Raw genomic sequence first — 17,384 nt, 5'->3', positions numbered from 1 at the left:
GAAAACAGTATGAAGTTTCCTCAGAAAAATTAGAAATATAACTATCATATGACTCAGCAATTCCACTTCCAGGTGTGTTTATCCAAAGAAAATGAAAACACAAATCCAAGGAGATATATACACTCCTAACCTCAATGCAGCATTATTTACAGTAACCAAGATATGGAAGCAACCCAAGTATTCATTGATAGATGAATGGATAATGAAAATGTGGTATATAAATGTGTATATAAATATATACAGTGGAATATTACTCAGCCATAAAAAGGAATTAAATCTTACCATTGTGACAACATGGATGGACTAGAGGATATCATGCTAAGTGAAATAAGTCAGACAGAGAAAGACAAATACTATATGACTTCACTTAAATGTGGAATTTAAAAAACAAAACAAAAACAGACTCAGAGATACAGGAAACAAACTGTTGATTACCAGAATGAAGAGGGGTTGGAGGGCAGGTAAAATAAGTAAGGGGGATTAAGAGATAATAACTTACAGTTATAACATAAATAAGTCATGAAGATGCAATGTACAACATAGGAAATGTAGTCAATAATATTGTAATGACTTTGTATGGTGAGGATGATGACTAGATTTATCATGGGAATTATTTCATAATACATAAAAATATTGAATCACCATGATGTACACCTGAAACTAATAGGATATTGCATGTAAAGTATACTTCAATAAATCTATATATATATAAATAAAAAACAAAGTGACACTCACAGCCACAGAAATAATTACAAAAACATATCAGAATTCCTGAGTAGTATCATGGAACACTACATCTAAAACTAATGATGTAATGTATGGGGATTAACATAACAATAAAAAAATAAAAGAATTTGCTCTGCAAAAAAAAAAAAAAAGAATTCCTGAGTAGTTTCACATTATCTCAACCCTTTCTCAACATCTCCTCTCAAGTAATGTCAATTAATTCCTCTCCTTAATAATGTTAATACATATTAATAATTTGTATTTGTGGACTCAAAATCTCAGTACCTGAATCATATTCTCTGAAAAAAAAAAATGTATTGACCTTATGAACCTCTGAAGTAATACATGTCTGTTCAAGTTGTCCATTTACAATAACAAGTTCTCACATGCTGAAAGAATTATTGGCCTGTCATAATATTTAGGTTGGAACAAAAGACTGTGTCTACATAAAGAGCTATAGGACTGCTCCAGTAATAATGTTCAGCCAGTGGATTAATCATCCACCATGGGCCATGGCATAGCAGTACTCTGAGTCACCAAAATAAGAGCTGGAAAATGTCTCTAATGTGTCCACATCAGTAGGCTAGAGATGCAAAATCTGAGAGAATATACAAACTTTAAAAAAATAAAGTTTTTTCAAAAATCCCAAATTTTGTTTCCAGGCTGTTACATATTTTTTTCCCTTTATGCTGAGGGAAAAATTTTTGTTCCAATCCTTTTCATTTATCTCCCAATGATTCATTTTTAATACTTCCATGGCCAACAGAGCCATACAGAACATTTTTATGATCATAAGTTGACAAAGTGACTTCATATATGTGTGTGTATGTGGGTAATAAAGTTCTCTTAAGGTAAATTAATATACAAAATTTCCATTTCCCCCAAGGCTTATCTTATTCTACAAATGAGTAATTCTCACTTTTATAATTTTAATCTTAGTCTATAAAAAATAAACAACTAATAACTGATATTAGAAGGTAAATAATAGTTACCTTTAGGGGAAGTGGTAGTGATTGGGAGGGGCCACGGGAGGGATTCTAAGGGGGATGAAAATGCACATTTCTTGATGTTGGTGATTGCACAAATGTAAGAATCGATAGGTTTGCCCAGAAATTTACAGCTTTGACCAAGAAGGCTTTAAATGGGAAATGAAAGTGGTGAGGTAAAAATGCTCAGTTAAAACTATAAAAATAGAATGGTTACTTTGGAGGACATGAATGATATTGGAAGAAGACTCACAATGGAGGAAATACTCAAAAATTTACATGAGAAATCCACTTATAAAGGAGAGGCAGGAATAAGAGTTATGATCTGAGATGCCTATACTCCAAAGCACAATGGGTAATAAATTGAAGATACTAATACAAGAAAATAAATGCAATTTTATTTATAGAATCAGTAAATATTTCTCGAATGCTGATCACATGCTAAGCCCTGAGTTACAGAGATGAAATACAGTGCATGAGAACCTCAGTGGCTGAGACCTACAGCCTAGTGGATGAAGCAGATTAGGGAGCTAACAATTATAATATTTTAAATACTAATAGAGATACGTATGGGTTTCTGTTACATTAGAGATGAGGGGTATCTAAATCAAAGCAGAGGGTTAGGGAAAGCTTATTAGAGTAGCTGGTCCTTAAATAAGAGGCTGGAGGAGCAGAAAGAGCAAGGACGTTCAGGACAAAGGAAATAATGTATTTTCAAACTTGATAGGATAAATTTGCAGCTGGATTTCAAAGATCACAATGCATATTTCAGTGAAAAGAAACCTGGATTGGAGAAAAAGCAATACTATGAATAGAAAACTTGTAAGAGGATTAAAGGAGAAAGAAAGAGACCTGAGACTACTCAGGGCATATACCACAGACCACTTGACCATTTGGAGGATGTGAATGTCACACTCCTGATACAGATGTTTTAAAGGCAAAAAGGGAATTAAAAACAGATTTACTGAACATCTATATGTTGCTACTAGACATTGTGTTAAACACATTCACATATACCATCTCAAGATATGGTAATTATGAAGAGCTTCAAATAGCTATGCACCCCAAAGAAGTCTATTTGCTAAAATTGGTGCATCTGATAAATTCTTGGTGTGCTTGATAAGAATACTGGTTTGAGGAATGAAAAAGAAGAATAAAGATACCTGCTCTCTGAACCCAATTTTGATCAACAAAGATCAGAAAATTAGTTAATGAAATAGAAGTGGTAAAAACATTGGGGAAATTCCAAAATGTTACCTTAAATCAGGGACAGGAATGCTAAATATAGCCAGACTTGCATTCTAAATATAGTCAGACTTGTTATTGGACAGTACTTTCTAAACTTTTCACGTATGGGACTTCTTTTATAACATAAAACATGTTTTACAGACCTTTACATGGTAGTTACATCAGTTAATTTAAAAAATACCTTTTAATTTAAAAAATAAAGACTATGCGTGGGGGGGGGGTGATTGAACAAGCATTGCTATGACAAAAGCAAATATGATTTTTAGAACTTGCTTGAACATTTTTTCCCAAGAAAACAATTAGGAATTCAAAATAACATAAATATCAAGTACAGCAAGAGTGTTTCCCATTTGAACAAATATTACCTACCTATAAAATCCACTTTAATATATTCTCAGTACAATCTCACCATTATTTTTATAACGTATTAACAAAGTGATGTGACTAATATGCACATTTATGAAACCCATTCCTGGAGAATGATATGCAAGCTTGAATGCCTGCTCCTGCCAGCAAGAAGTGAACAATTTCTCACTTTGGAGAAGTGCATTACATCTTTGAGGCTAACCTGGGGTCATTTAGTAAATTATCTTTTCCAAGCACTAAATAGCTACTACCTTCAAAGAGTTAGTGAACCCCATAAAAAGCAAGTGATTTACTCCTTTCTTACAGGTAGGGTCAAGCCAGTCTATTCATTAATCCTCTCACCATTCAAGTGAAACAGGGAAGAGACACATATTATAATCCCAATTGCATGACTGGGACATTAAAGTCCAGAAGTGCTTACTGACTGGCACAAGGCCACAGAGAAGTTATGTGCCAAGCTGTGACAGGAACTCATAAGCCTCTGGGTCCAGTGCTAAGTCCACAACCTTGTTGATGTGCTGTGGCTTGACCTCAATAAATCTGGAAATGTACCCATGTAAATAAGCGCAGCTCAAGTAGAAAATAAAACCCTTAAAAGATGGATTTCTCTCTGAAAATGTAATCCTACTTAAAGGAATTATTTTATAAATGGATAATGAAAAATTGACTCAAAATTTATTTACAGCCAGAAGATTTTAACATCTAAGATGACTGAATGCAGTCCAAGAAATAGTACTAAAACCAGAAATCCCTTTCATATGACATTAAAAGAATTGAATTTACTTTGGACCTAGGGCCTCAATCTGCATCTGGGCTTAAAGCGAGCATAATTAATTAGTACAAGTTCAAGTAGAATGACTGACTATTCCTTCATCTCTGCAGATTACTATATTGACTTTTTGAGCAATCCTGAATCCAATTTTTGGTTAGTGACTCAAATTGATTTAGATAAACATATTAACAGCTGAAACTTTTATCCAACAGTCACGCAGCGATGATTTGGTGCCACACACCTTACTGGTGTTCAGGTATGTGAGCAGAACAAGTTCACACCCTCATGAAGCTTATGATCTAATGGGAGAGAGAATCAAATATGCACAGAAGTAGACATTACAAAGGGTGATACATGCTATGTAGAAGAAGTCTAGTGAGTATGGGATTGTATAATGGGGTAGTGCATAATTACCCACTGTAATTACCCTATGAGTGAAGGATAAAGCAGTTGGGTAAGATTCTTCTGAGAAAGTCTGAGTAAAGTTAACTAGGCAAAGAGGGGTGATGAAGGAAATGGACATCCATGGGATCATATTCCATATTTATGTTTCCCTTATATATTTTATGGCAGAAAAATTTCATTTTGTGTTATTAAAAAATAAGAAAATTTTCTATTAAAAAGTATTTGGTAAATTTGCCTACCTTATTTTTATTATTAATTTACTTGGGGTGATTACAGTATTCAGAGCCCTTTTGTCCACTCTCTTACTTAATTCTATTTGATCCTCATACCAACTCTATCAATTAGGTAGGATAATATTGTTAGGCTCATTTCACCTATGAGAACCTTGAGCCCAAGGTAAAAGGATTTACTCATTGTCACATGGTTAGTTATCCATGAAACCAGAATTGGAATCTAGATCTTCTGACTCCAGGTCCAGTGCTCTATTAGAGGAAGACTCAGATCTGAACCACGCAAATAACATTAAACAGAAGGAAGAAATTCTATAGTGACTTGTGTAGGTGGCCATCATTTATCATTTTGATGCAAATCTCATCTTAGAGCTTGAATTAGATGAACTGGCATAACACATTTCTCAAAGGTGCTTGCGAATATATATGATTTTAATGGAAGAATCGTGTTTATCAGAATCCAATCATTTAGCATCTCAAATTCAGATTATTGTTAGATAATTTATTCATAGAACTCATAATCTAAGGATGCTGTAAAGTGCATCTTTGTCCATAACTTTATCCATTTTTACTAGATAGTGAGTGACATAAACCACTCTATAACATAAAAGCTTAAAAATAAAACATGCTGAGTTTATAAAAGAAATATAACAGAGTGCTATTAGTAAACTTAAAGCTTATCTTAAATGGCATATACAAACAAAAATATATGTCTCCTTGCATACATCTAAAACAATTCTAGTTAGATTTAAATTCCTAGTTAAAGGTTGCCAACCAATCTCTTGAAAATGAATGCTATTCAACAATACTGATCAGTACATAACTGGAAGTGCAGGAGGAGGTCTAATCCAGCACACAAAGGGGAGGCTTTGAAGGGAAAATTATACTTTTCCTATTGCCTCTTCTCTTTATTGCATGATGAGTAGATCGAATCTTACCCTAATTTTTAAATCAATAATATGTAAAGGACCACTAACCTATCATTTCCCATTCAAATTATACCTTGCTGCTATTAATATGAAAAAAATCTATTTAACCTGCTGGGGTTCTTGTTTACAGTCTCTTTTGTTATATGTACTACAACCAAATATCCCTAGCTAAAACTTGATAATAGCTCTATACTTCTTTGAGTCTAACCTCTGAACCCTTCAAAGCTAATCCACATTCTTCTACACTGGTCTTTCAGCCAATATTTTTCTGTCACACCAAGATCCTGAGGGTGACAACAACTATAAAAATGTGTTACATTTACAGGTGAGTCAGTGCAGCTGTCCTGTGAAGGCTCAGATATTCTACATGTGCTAAAGGAAATGCTGACATAGTGTCCAAGTGAAAAATGAGACACAGACACCAAATGAATGAGCTTCTTTTCTATTTGGACTCCTTTCCCCTCTAGCCTGAGATAATTGTTTTAATCTTTCTCCTTTACCAACAAAAATTTGGAACAGGATTATTTTTTACTACTTAATTAGGTACTTAGTATTTTCAAACACACGTTGTCGGAAAACATACCGATTGCATCAACTAAGCAGTTTGTTTCAGATTCTGCAAAGGTAACGACAGACTGTTTATTTAAATAACCAATTATGAATAAAGGTGAATTATTTTGACATAATTACTCAAGGCCAGAGAATTACACTGATTTATGAGGACAAACCCAGACCTTATGTCCAGTACTATTTGGGGGCACCTGTTATAACTGAAAAGAAAATGTGATGTTTGTGTAGAAAAACTATTTTACCTTGTCTGAGTTATGCAAAGGTCTTTCAGATATATGATTCTTACAGATGGAGAGCAATTTATTAATAAAATTTATTATAAAATAGACATGAATAAAATCAGAAAACATGTTTTTTAATAACTGGAAGGGGCCTTAGAAATTATCCAGTCCAATCTTCCAAGTATAATAGGGCCACTATGAAAAGTTCTTGGTTATTTCAAAAATTTTTTATCAATCCAAAATCTGAAATTTTGTGTCAATATGATTTGACTTACTATTCTTTTCATATGTAAAATATGAGTTCCTTATCTACAGCATGAGTTCCCATGGACAGTAAGCAACAGTTTGGCTGTGAACTAGTTAAATCAAGGTCTAAAACTGCTCATTTATGTGGCATAAATATATGAATGAGCTGATAGATGAATGTGAGTTCTCTGGTAGACTGTGACCAGGGCAGGTACTACGGATGCCTACTCACCTGTAAGTTTCCAGCATCCAGCACAGGATATGGCTCATAGTAGCCCCACAATAAGTTTTGTCAAATTGACTCTTTGACCCTTCTTCTTACAAGCTAGGTTAAGACTTCTTGAATAACCTTTTTGTCATATGGAGTATTGAAGCATATCATGTGTGTGAAATTTTTTTTTTTTAATTTTAAAACCTATTTCAAAGTGGTTCTAAGAAGCTGCTTCTTAGAATATCTCTCCCATTGCAATTCTCTAAAACAGTTCTGTTCATGGGAAGAATTGGGTGTGGCTCCATAAATAATCATATTTGGAGGACCAGCCTATTTTTAGATATCTTCTTTGAAAACAATAAGGAATCTCTGGACTGAGCCAGGAAACATTTTCTTACTAAATAATAATTAATATATAAACTAATATAACACTGTCACAAATTAATATAATGCTATATGTTAACTATACTGGAATTTAAAATAAAATTTTAAAATAAATTTTAAAAGGAATAACTAACATACAATATTGTGTTATTTTTGAGTATATCACACAGTGATTCGATATTTAAATATATTATGAAATGGTCACAACAACAAGTCTAGTTATTGTCTATCACCAAAGTTGTTAACAATATTACTGACTATACTCTCCATGCTGTACATTACATTCCCATGACTTATTTATTTTATAACTGGACAACCGTACCTCTTAATCCCCTTCACCTATTTCATCGAACCCCTCCCCTCTAGCAACAATCAGTTTGTTCTCTGTATCTATAAGTCTGTTTCTTTTTTGTTCTGTTTGTTCATTTATTATGTTTTTAGATTCCACATATAAGTGAAATTATACAGTATTTGTCTTTCTCTAGTTGACTTATGTCACTTAGCACAGTACCCCCCTAGGTCTACCTATGTTGTTGCAAATGACAAGACTTCATTCTTTTTATGGCTGAGTAATATGCCATTGTGTATATATGTAGGTCTATATACACACACACACACACACACACACACACACACACACACATAAATATATACACAATCCATTTATCTATCTATGGACACCTAGGTTGCTTCCATATCTTGGCTACTGTAAATAATGCTGCCATGAACATAAGATTGCATATGTCTTTTCAAATTAGTGTTTTTGTATTCTTTGGTTAAATACTTAGAAGTGGAATTGCTGGGTCATATGGTATTTCTACTTCTGATTTTTTTGAGGAACCTCCATATCGTTTTCCATAGTGGCTTTACCAATTTACATTCCCACCAATACTGTACAAGGATCCCCTATTCTCCACATCCTTGCCAATACTTGTTATTTCTTGTCTTTTGATAATAACCATTCTGATAGGCATGAGATGATATCTCATTGTGGTTTTGATTTGCATTTCCCTGATGGTTAGTGATGTTGAGCACCTTTTCACATCCCCGCTGGCCATCTATATGTCTTCTTTGAAAAAATGTCAATTCAGGTCTTCTGCTCATCTTTTAATTTGATCATTTTTTTTTTGTGATTGAGTTATGAGTTATTAAATATTTTGGATTTTGACCACATACCAGATTTATCATTTGCAATATCTTCTCCCATTCTGTAGGTTGCTTTTCTGTTTTGTTGATGGTTTCCTTCACTGTGCAAAAGCTTTCTAGTGTGACACAGTCCCAGACAGGGAACTTCTTAATAGGAGAAACATCTTAGGGAAATTTCCTTTTTCAGTTAGTCCCTTTCCTAAGTGAATTTGCATTTGGAGTTCCTGTTCCATTAGTGACTACAACATCTGTCCTTTCCCTTTCCTTTCCCTGAGTCTACATAGGATGTATGAGAAGCTGCTGCAGCAATTCAGAAGCACAAACGAGCAGAGCCAAGGTGAAACACATATTAAATACATTGAGAAAGAGAGGAAGGGAGAAAGAGAGAGGTAGCACAGAATACCAAAGCACAGTAGAATGAAAAGAAGCAGCTATACCACTGAGTGTAAAAGAGAACTTATGACCCAAGAAAGTTAAGGAGGAATGGAGGTGGGACAAGTAGCTCAAGAAAACAAAAGAAGGAATGCAAAAATGGAGAAGAAAATGGCAACACACAAAGAGGAGGGGGAAAGCAAGAGAGCAAAAAAAAAGATTTATGTTTGGATGACTTTCACCCCAGTGAGACATCTGACAATAGGTCTGACCCGCACACAAAAGAAATGATCTCAGATAAATAGAAGGCATGCCATGCAAAACAAGGTGGGAGCACACAGGAACACACTAAAACAAGGAGAAGAAAAAATTGGGAAAGGAAAAATAAAAAGCAAGTAACTCATAAATAAATATCAAAGTAAATGCTTTCCAAACATCAACAATTGTGGAGTCACCTTCTCTTTAAAAAGTTTATTTGCAACAATGTCTCTTGCTGTCCCTAAGTTCCCCACAATCAGCTAAGTACCTACACTAAGTCCAGGAAGAACTCTCAATTTGGAGTCCAGAAGGACCATGAGAGCTCAGCCATCATTTTGCCATCCCTTCTATTTTAATTCTCTGAGATTTCCCAAATATCGTAAAGCAGTGACAGCGAGGTTATTAAAGCAAGGAGTGCTATAACTACCTTTTTATCTCTAGGACCCATAAATTCTAAGTCCTGATTCTTTTAAAGCAAAAGGTACAAGGCAGACATAATTAAAAGAAATTAATTCATATGCTTTCACATGTGAGCTTTTGATCATTATAAACCTCAGGATGAATGATGCTTATGAGAAGTCTAAATTCCAGGAAATATTCCAATTTCTAATAAATTTGGTATATAGATCCAGTAGAAAATTATGTAGCCCTTAAAAATAACATTCTATGAGGTGCTTGGGTGGCTCAGTTGGTTAAGCGTCGGACTCTTGATTTCAGCTCAGGTCATGATCTCAGGGTCATGATCTCAGGATCATGAGATTGAGCCCTGTGTTGGGGAATCCACGCTCAGCAGGGAGTCTGCTTGGGATTTTCTCTCTCCCTCTCCCTCTCCCTCTGCCACTCCCCTCCCCTTGAAATAAATAAATTAATCTTTTAAGAAATAGCATTCTCAAAGAATAAAGAAATGGGAAAATATTCACAATATAGTTTTAAGAAAAAATATACTAAATTTTATATATCATACGATCCCAATTATTTAAAATACATTACATAGGAATATATTAAATAATTTCTTTTTTTTTAAAGATTTTATTTATTTATTTGACAGAGAGAGACACAGCGAGAGAGGGAACACAAGCAGGGGGAGTGGGAGAGGGAGAAGTAGGCCTCCCGCAGAGCAGGGAGCCAGATGCGGGGCTCGATCCCAGGACCCTGGGATCAGGACCTGAGCCGAAGGCAGACGCTTAACGACTGAGCCACCCAGGCGCCCCTTAAATAATTTCTTTAGAAAAACTAAATTAGGTCCACACTGTAGAGTACAGCAGCCTACACTTCTCACTTGTAGCACTCACTACCATGGTTATTAATACCTATTCTTTTTTTTTAATGTATTTATTTGAGAGAGAGAGAGAGAGAGAGTGGAGCAGAGGGAGAGGGGGAGAATCTCAAGCAGATTCCATGCTGATTGCATAGCCTGACCCACAGCTTGATCTCAAGACCCTGAAATCATGACCTGAGCTGAAACCAAGAGTCTGATGATTAACCAACTGAGCCACCCAGGCACCCCTATTATTACCCATTCTATCAACAACCGTTAAGCTGCTTATCTTGTATACCTCAATATGTCCAGTGCCCAGCACTGTGATTGATCCATATTATGTACTCAATAAATATTTCTTAAACAAATTAAGGAATAAAATAACAAAAACAGAGAAAGACTAGAAAGAAACAAAAAATGATTTAAAGTTGTTTTCTTAGGAGTTATTTGATAGAAGCAGTTTTTTATTCTTAAAAAAAAAATCATTTGTTAGAAAATTAGAAAACAATATCTTCTATAACCACAGGAAGTTATTGGTAACTCTTAACTGACTCTTAAACTGGAGAACAACCTGATGGTTACCAGAGGGGTGGTGGGTGGAGGGATGGGTGAAAGAGGTGAAGGGGATTAAGATTACACTTATCATGATGAGCATCCAGTAATGCACAGAATTGTTGAATCACTATATTGTACACCTGAAACTAATATAACACTGTATGTTAACTATACTGGAATTAAAATTTTTAAAAAGTAACTAAGACATAAGTGCTTGATGTTATTATTTCCAGTAAACAAAATATAATAAGATTTTTTTTTAAATAGCACCATGATAACTAAAAGAGATCATTTCCCACTTTGTATTATGCTTTCATACATTGTGACCAATCTAAAAGAGGGAAAAAAGGAGAGAGAGAGCGTGCGCACATGTTATTTTAAGCATATGCTGTTTTTCAAATATCCATTGTTTACTGAAAAAGAAATCCTAACTCCATCCTATTTAATACAACACTGTTTTATGTTCAAGTTTGTTTGACAGAGAGAAGGGCCAAGGGTTTTTAAATTACAACTCAGCAATATATCCCCAAGCTGAGTTGTCCTGACATAGGGTCACAGAGGTTGAAACACAATAATATCCAACCCATTAACAGAAAGCTATCATAAATTCCAAATGTGATATATGTACAGCAATAAACTCTGCTCAGCCTTACACAAGGACACAAAAGAGGATAACAAAAACAGAGAGTAGCGGTAGCACCCAAATTTCAGACAACATGGTAGGCACACTCTGAAATGTTGCACTGAAGTTGGGGGAGGCAACCACATAATCATTCTTTTAACAACTATTCACAAATGGACTAGCTTAAAAAGCCAACAAAACAAAACAAAACAAAACAAAAAGTCTAAGACCAGAGAAAAGGTGTAATCTCTGGAACTATATAAGCATTGGGGTGGAATGCAGAACTCACTGATGTAGGCGTCAAGGATTCCCTGTCATCTCTAATTCTGTAAAACTGGGGAAAATCACAATTTCTCCATGTTTCATTTCTTCTTCTGAGATATGGACATCTGCCTGACTTGCCTCTTGAGGCCATGTTACAATGGTCAAAGAGCTAATATTTGTGAAAATGTTTTAAAAACCATAGAATACTATAAAGCCTAAAGTGTCACACTTTGAAGTTAAGAATAGGTTAAGAATAGATGAGAACTCCCTTCTCATCTATAAAAGAGTCCACACTTTTTTCTTTCCTGGTCTAGTATCTTCTGGCGGAAACGTGACTCTGTCATAGTGTCTCTCTGCTTTTCCTTGCAAGAACTTCCACAGCAGTCCACTATTTAGAATAAGAAAAACCTAAATAAAACTAGCTTTAGTTCAGCCATGCTTCCTGAAATGATCATAGTTAAGGTTCTAAGTTGAATTTAGCTGCTAAACTCCAGCCAATCCTCCTTCTTCTGTGTTAGGAGATTAGGGTCAGCCAGATTCCTTCTACCGTCCCGCCGTCGCTCAGACTTACTTGGCAGCAGTGGTGGAGTGACTCTGGCAAGTATCTATGGATGATATTCTCCCCAGTCCGTCCTCTCCCCACTCACTAGTCCTGTGTTTCCGAGTTAGAACCTGTCCCCAAACAAGCTGGAACTAAGCCACATATGCAGTGTTCTATTTCCAGAGCTTGAAGATGGCTTTCTTATTCTGAACAAACAGCTTTTGAAACAGAAGATAAAAAGAGGGATCAACATCGTTTGCAGTGACTTAAATTGTGTTTCCTTCACTTGTCAATGCCCTGGAGTCTGTTTGACTCCTATTCCCTTCTTCAATGTGTGAATCAACATTGAGGGAAAGCAGAGAGAGCAGCTTTGGAAAGTAGAAAAGAGGGAGAGGTAATCGGTCCCCCTTCGTTTGCTTCTCCTTTAAGCCCTGCACAGACCCATTAGCAGATGGTTATGATAACCCAATGTGAGTATAGGTGGAAACCAGTACAGATCGAGCACCCACTGTGTACTAGGACCTAAACTGCATGTTTCGATACATTGATTTCATACTGCCAATCCCATTTACAGAGGATAAAAATAAATAAAGAATTACCGTGGCAACAATCAAACAGATCCCAAATGATTACTAAAAACTCACAGAGAGAAAATATTTATTTTCCCATTGTTTGCCTATTTAGCAATAGTGGGTACATGATGGCAGTACTTACATGAGGCAGCAGGACACATGGATAAGACTGAAGACAGACAGATCTAGGTTCAAATTCCTACTCAATTGTTTTTGGTTATGTAACCTTGAACAAGAAACTTTTACCATTTGCTATTCCCAGTAGGCTAAATAAGCAATTCTTTATCAAAAACTCACAGCTTAAGACAAATAAGCTAGATAAGGAGAAGGCTACTATTACTCTGTACATTTATTATTTCTTTTTTTTTTAAAGATTTTATTTATTTGAGAGTGAGCGAGCAAGGGAAAGAGCAAGAGTGCAGCGGGGGGGTGGGGGGGTGGAGGGCAGAAGGAGAAGGAGAAGCAGACTCCCACTGAGCAGGGAGCCTGATGCAGGACTTTTAGAAATTTATCCTCATGAAATAATAAGAAATGCACCCAAAGATTTATGCAAGAGTAAATAGATTAGAAAATTAAAAACAGCAAATGGTCAATTGCAAGTACAGTGATGATACGGTGACTATATAATTTGTCTTCCAAACTGAGATGACTCCAGGAGTAAAAGGGGGTGCTTTAATAATTTTGCAAAGACAACAGTCATCAATAAGAACTGCCCTGGACAAACCAGGTTATATGGTCCCCTCGTTGTGAGGGAATAGGGAAATAAAGTATGCCACATCCTAATTATGAGATGGCAGACAGCCAGCAAAAATACTTTAAATAATATCTAACAGCAAAGTGAACTGATAATGATATAATACTAACTATAAAAGGCTGGATATAAAACTTATGTATCAAATTTTGTAATATATATACTTATAGGCTTTGAAAGAAGAATGGAAAGAAACACCAAATTGTTAACACTGGTTTACTAGCTGTTGAGATTACAGCTGGGTTTGTTTTTCTCTATATGCAAAATTGCTATAATCATTTTTTTAAATTATAACGGTGTCCTGCTTCTTTAGAAAGAAATACAAGGACCAGTGGATGAGGGAAAGTTACTCTTCACAGAAGAATGCCACCTAATAAATATAGAAGAAATTATATATAAATTACAAAAATCACAACTTTTACAATTCCTAATGATATAATTGTTTCAGGCAAGGAGTATTGTTGGACACTTAAACTCTTTAGGTGAGTGCTCGCTTCTGCAGCACATATACTAAAATTGGAACGATACAGAGATTAGCATGAACTCTGCAGAAGGATGACACGAAAATTTGTGAAGCATTCCATATTTTTTAAATAATAAAATAAAATAAAATCTTTCAGTGAAAGATTATTGGTTATTCACAAAATTTCAGGATATTATCCCACAGAGTCCTTGCTAATTGTAAAGAGAAAAAAAATATGCCTTCATAATGAAGAGATCTGGTGATTATCATGTTAACCAAATTATCAAACAATGTAATTTTAGTGGAAACTCTGGCATTACATGCCTTTTCTAGTAACACAATATGAGATAAGGACATCATCTGCACAATATTCTAGCTAAAAAATGTTTAGCTTGAATCTAACCAAGCTATTAGATTTACTTTGATTTTGCAGGAAATCCAGAGAGTATAAGAACTAGGAAAACAACACCAAATGGGAGAAATCAGATAAATGCAGAATGTGGGAACTTCCAAAAGACAACTGTCCTGCAATGTCTTCAAAAAGTAAAAGTTATAAAGAAAGAAAGAGAGACTTTTAGATTAAAAGACACTGGAGAGACATAAAAGTCAAATATAATCTCTGAACCTTACTTGAATCCTGGCTTTTAAAAAAGAGATCTAAAAAGCATTTGTCAGGGTACCTGGGTGGCTCAGTCAGTTAAGCATCTGCTTTCAGCTCAGATCATGATCCCAGGGTCCTGGGATCGAGCCCCACATGGAGCTCCCTGCTCAGCAGGGAGCCTGCTTCGCCCTCTCCCTCTGCCCCTCCCCGCCTCCCCCCGTTCATGCTCTCTCTCTTGTTCTCTCTCAAATAAATAAATAAAATCTTTAAAAAAAATAAAAAATAAAAATCATTTGTGGACAATTAGAAAAATTTGAAAATAACTTGGTTATTATTTCATTATATATATATTTAATTCTCTTAAATGTGTTGATAATATTGTGGTTATATAAAACATTTATGGTGAATATCACAATGTCTGCAGCTAATTTTCAAGGCATTCAGAAGAAAATACACATACAAATGGTTATATGAAGCAAATATGGCAAAATAGGAACAATTGTTGAATCAAGGGAATGAATATACAACTGTTCATAATGTATTATTCTTTCAACCTTTCTGGATATTCAAAAAATAAATTTAAATATAAAATTAAGGGAAAATTTAAAAGTTACATTTGAAGTCATATAATTCCATTTAAAGTAATATAATTAGGGGCGCCTGGGTGGCTCAGTTGGTTAAGCATCTGCCTTCGGCTCAGGTCATGATCCCAGGGTCCTGGGACCGAGCCCCACGTCAGGCTCTTTCCTCAGCAGGGAGCCTGCTTCTCCCTCTCACTCTGCCTGCTGCCCTGCCAACTTGTGTTCTCTCTCTATCTTTGTCAAATAAATAAATAAAATCCTTTAAAAAAAGGAATATAATTAACAATCCCAGGGTTGACCATTGTCTTTCCAGACCAGATACATAATGGTTGCATGGCATTGGAGAACCCATGACAGCCTCCTGAGGGCTCAGACCCGCTCTTCGTGTTCCACTGCCATTGCGTCCCTCAGTTCCTGTGATTTATTTCCATTGCCTCCCCTGTTCACCCCTCAGGTGCTGCCCCCTTCTCCACCTACTCCATCTTTTGTGGACCTTGTTTCCCCAAGCGTAATGGGAACAGAGCATAAATTCATCAGGCACACCCATTCTTTGAATCCTGCCTTTAACATACAATTTTAAAAGAACAGTTTCTCTCTCTTTGGAAAATTTCTATCTCTGAGAATGCTGTGGACTGAATGCTTCCGTCCTCTCCAAATTCATGTGTTAAAACCCTAATCCCCAAAGCGATGGCATTTGGAGATGAAGCCTTTGAGAGGTAATTAGGTCATGAGAGTGAAGCCCTCATGATGGGATTAGTCTGTGTGTCCATCTGTCTGTCTGCCTGCCTGCCTGCCTGTCTGCCTCCCTCTCTCTCTCTCCCTCTCTCATGCACACACACACACACACACACAAAACTCTAAGGCAGCTGTCTACAAGACTTCTTGTAGAAGCCAAGAGACAGGCAAACAGGCCTCTGGCAAGAACTTTCTAGCCTCTGGAACCATGAGGAATAAATCTTGTTGTTTAAGCCACCCAGTCCATGATAGTTTTGTTACAGCAACCCAAAGGGATTAAGACAAAGGATTTCCAGAGTGAGAAATTCCCATTCTTCCAACTCTCCACTTCACACACATAATGAGCACATTTTCCCTCCCCCCACCCCCCCAAGAAGTTTAATAGGTTGGAAGTTCTTTTGCTAGGATTTCTGTACATCTTCTTGATGTTTTCCTTTCCTGTTTTACCTGGTAAGGGACAGGTGTGTCATACTCTGACACATAGAAAGCCAAGGAAGCATTAAACATGGCCTACGTTGGGTGACTTGGGAACAAAATACACAAAAGCAACATACGTTTTTATAAAGGATTTCTAAAGGCCTTGAACATCACTAATCCTAAAAGAAAGCATAACTGGTCCTATATGAGAATTCAAATTTCTCAATTTCTTTGCCACTTACTGGTTGGTAACATTTCCAAAGAATAATTTTACTTCTTTCATTTTAAATTGATTTCTCTGTTTAGCAAGACTGAGCTTTTTGAGAGCTTTGAGACAAAGAATTCATTTAATCGTACTTTTTTTAATCAATGTCTACAAGACCCTCTCAGTCAATGATTCACCTTTGCTATCCATTAGACACCTTTCTAGGCTGTTTCCTGACCTGTAGTGTCCTATATAATATTGTTGTAATATTGTAGCACTTTTAGTTAGTCTTATATGAAATGTTTTTGTCATTGGCCACCTTTGGTCTTTCTGTCATTTTTAAACTCTGAACTTCACTCTGTAATTTCTCAGCTTCTGTTTTGTACTTGACATTTATTATGTGCTTTTTGTGCCCTTAATTACTTTTTGCACTTTGGGGTTGATCCATGTTGGTCTTTTCTAGTTCTACTATACTGATTGCTGTACAGCAAGCCTCTTCCCCTCCAAGAACATTGTTTGTCTTTAAACTATATTCTTTCTTTCCAGTGCTGAAAACCACTGAATTTTTTTCTACTTGTCCTTTTCAAGAAACCTCAGGCAATCCCTAGTTGTGGCAACTGAAATCTATTCACTAGAATCATAACTACTTTTCTCTCATCATTAACTCTGTACTCAAGTTTGAAAAAGAAACCACAAAGAGAAAAAGAAAGAAAGAAAGAAAGAAAGAAAGAAAGAAAGAAAGAAAGAAA

General features: G+C 35.7%; 1 protein-coding gene and 1 non-coding gene across 6 annotated transcripts in view; one reads left to right on the top strand and one right to left on the bottom strand.

The window, feature by feature from the left end:
- Nucleotides 1–17,384, bottom strand: part of SLC44A5 (solute carrier family 44 member 5) — a 351,239-nt gene that overhangs the window by 265,079 nt on the left and 68,776 nt on the right. The window lies entirely within an intron of this gene.
- On the top strand, nt 14,120–14,223 carry LOC116626766. The gene has a single exon (XR_004298333.1). It is a non-coding gene; the product is annotated as a U6 spliceosomal RNA (small nuclear RNA).

Source organism: Phoca vitulina, unplaced genomic scaffold (genome assembly GCF_004348235.1).
Source record: "Phoca vitulina isolate PV1807 unplaced genomic scaffold, GSC_HSeal_1.0 scaffold2, whole genome shotgun sequence".
NCBI lineage: Eukaryota > Metazoa > Chordata > Mammalia > Carnivora > Phocidae > Phoca > Phoca vitulina.
The sequence above is the reverse complement of the archived record's forward strand: the minus strand, read 5'-3'. Positions and strand labels throughout refer to the sequence as shown.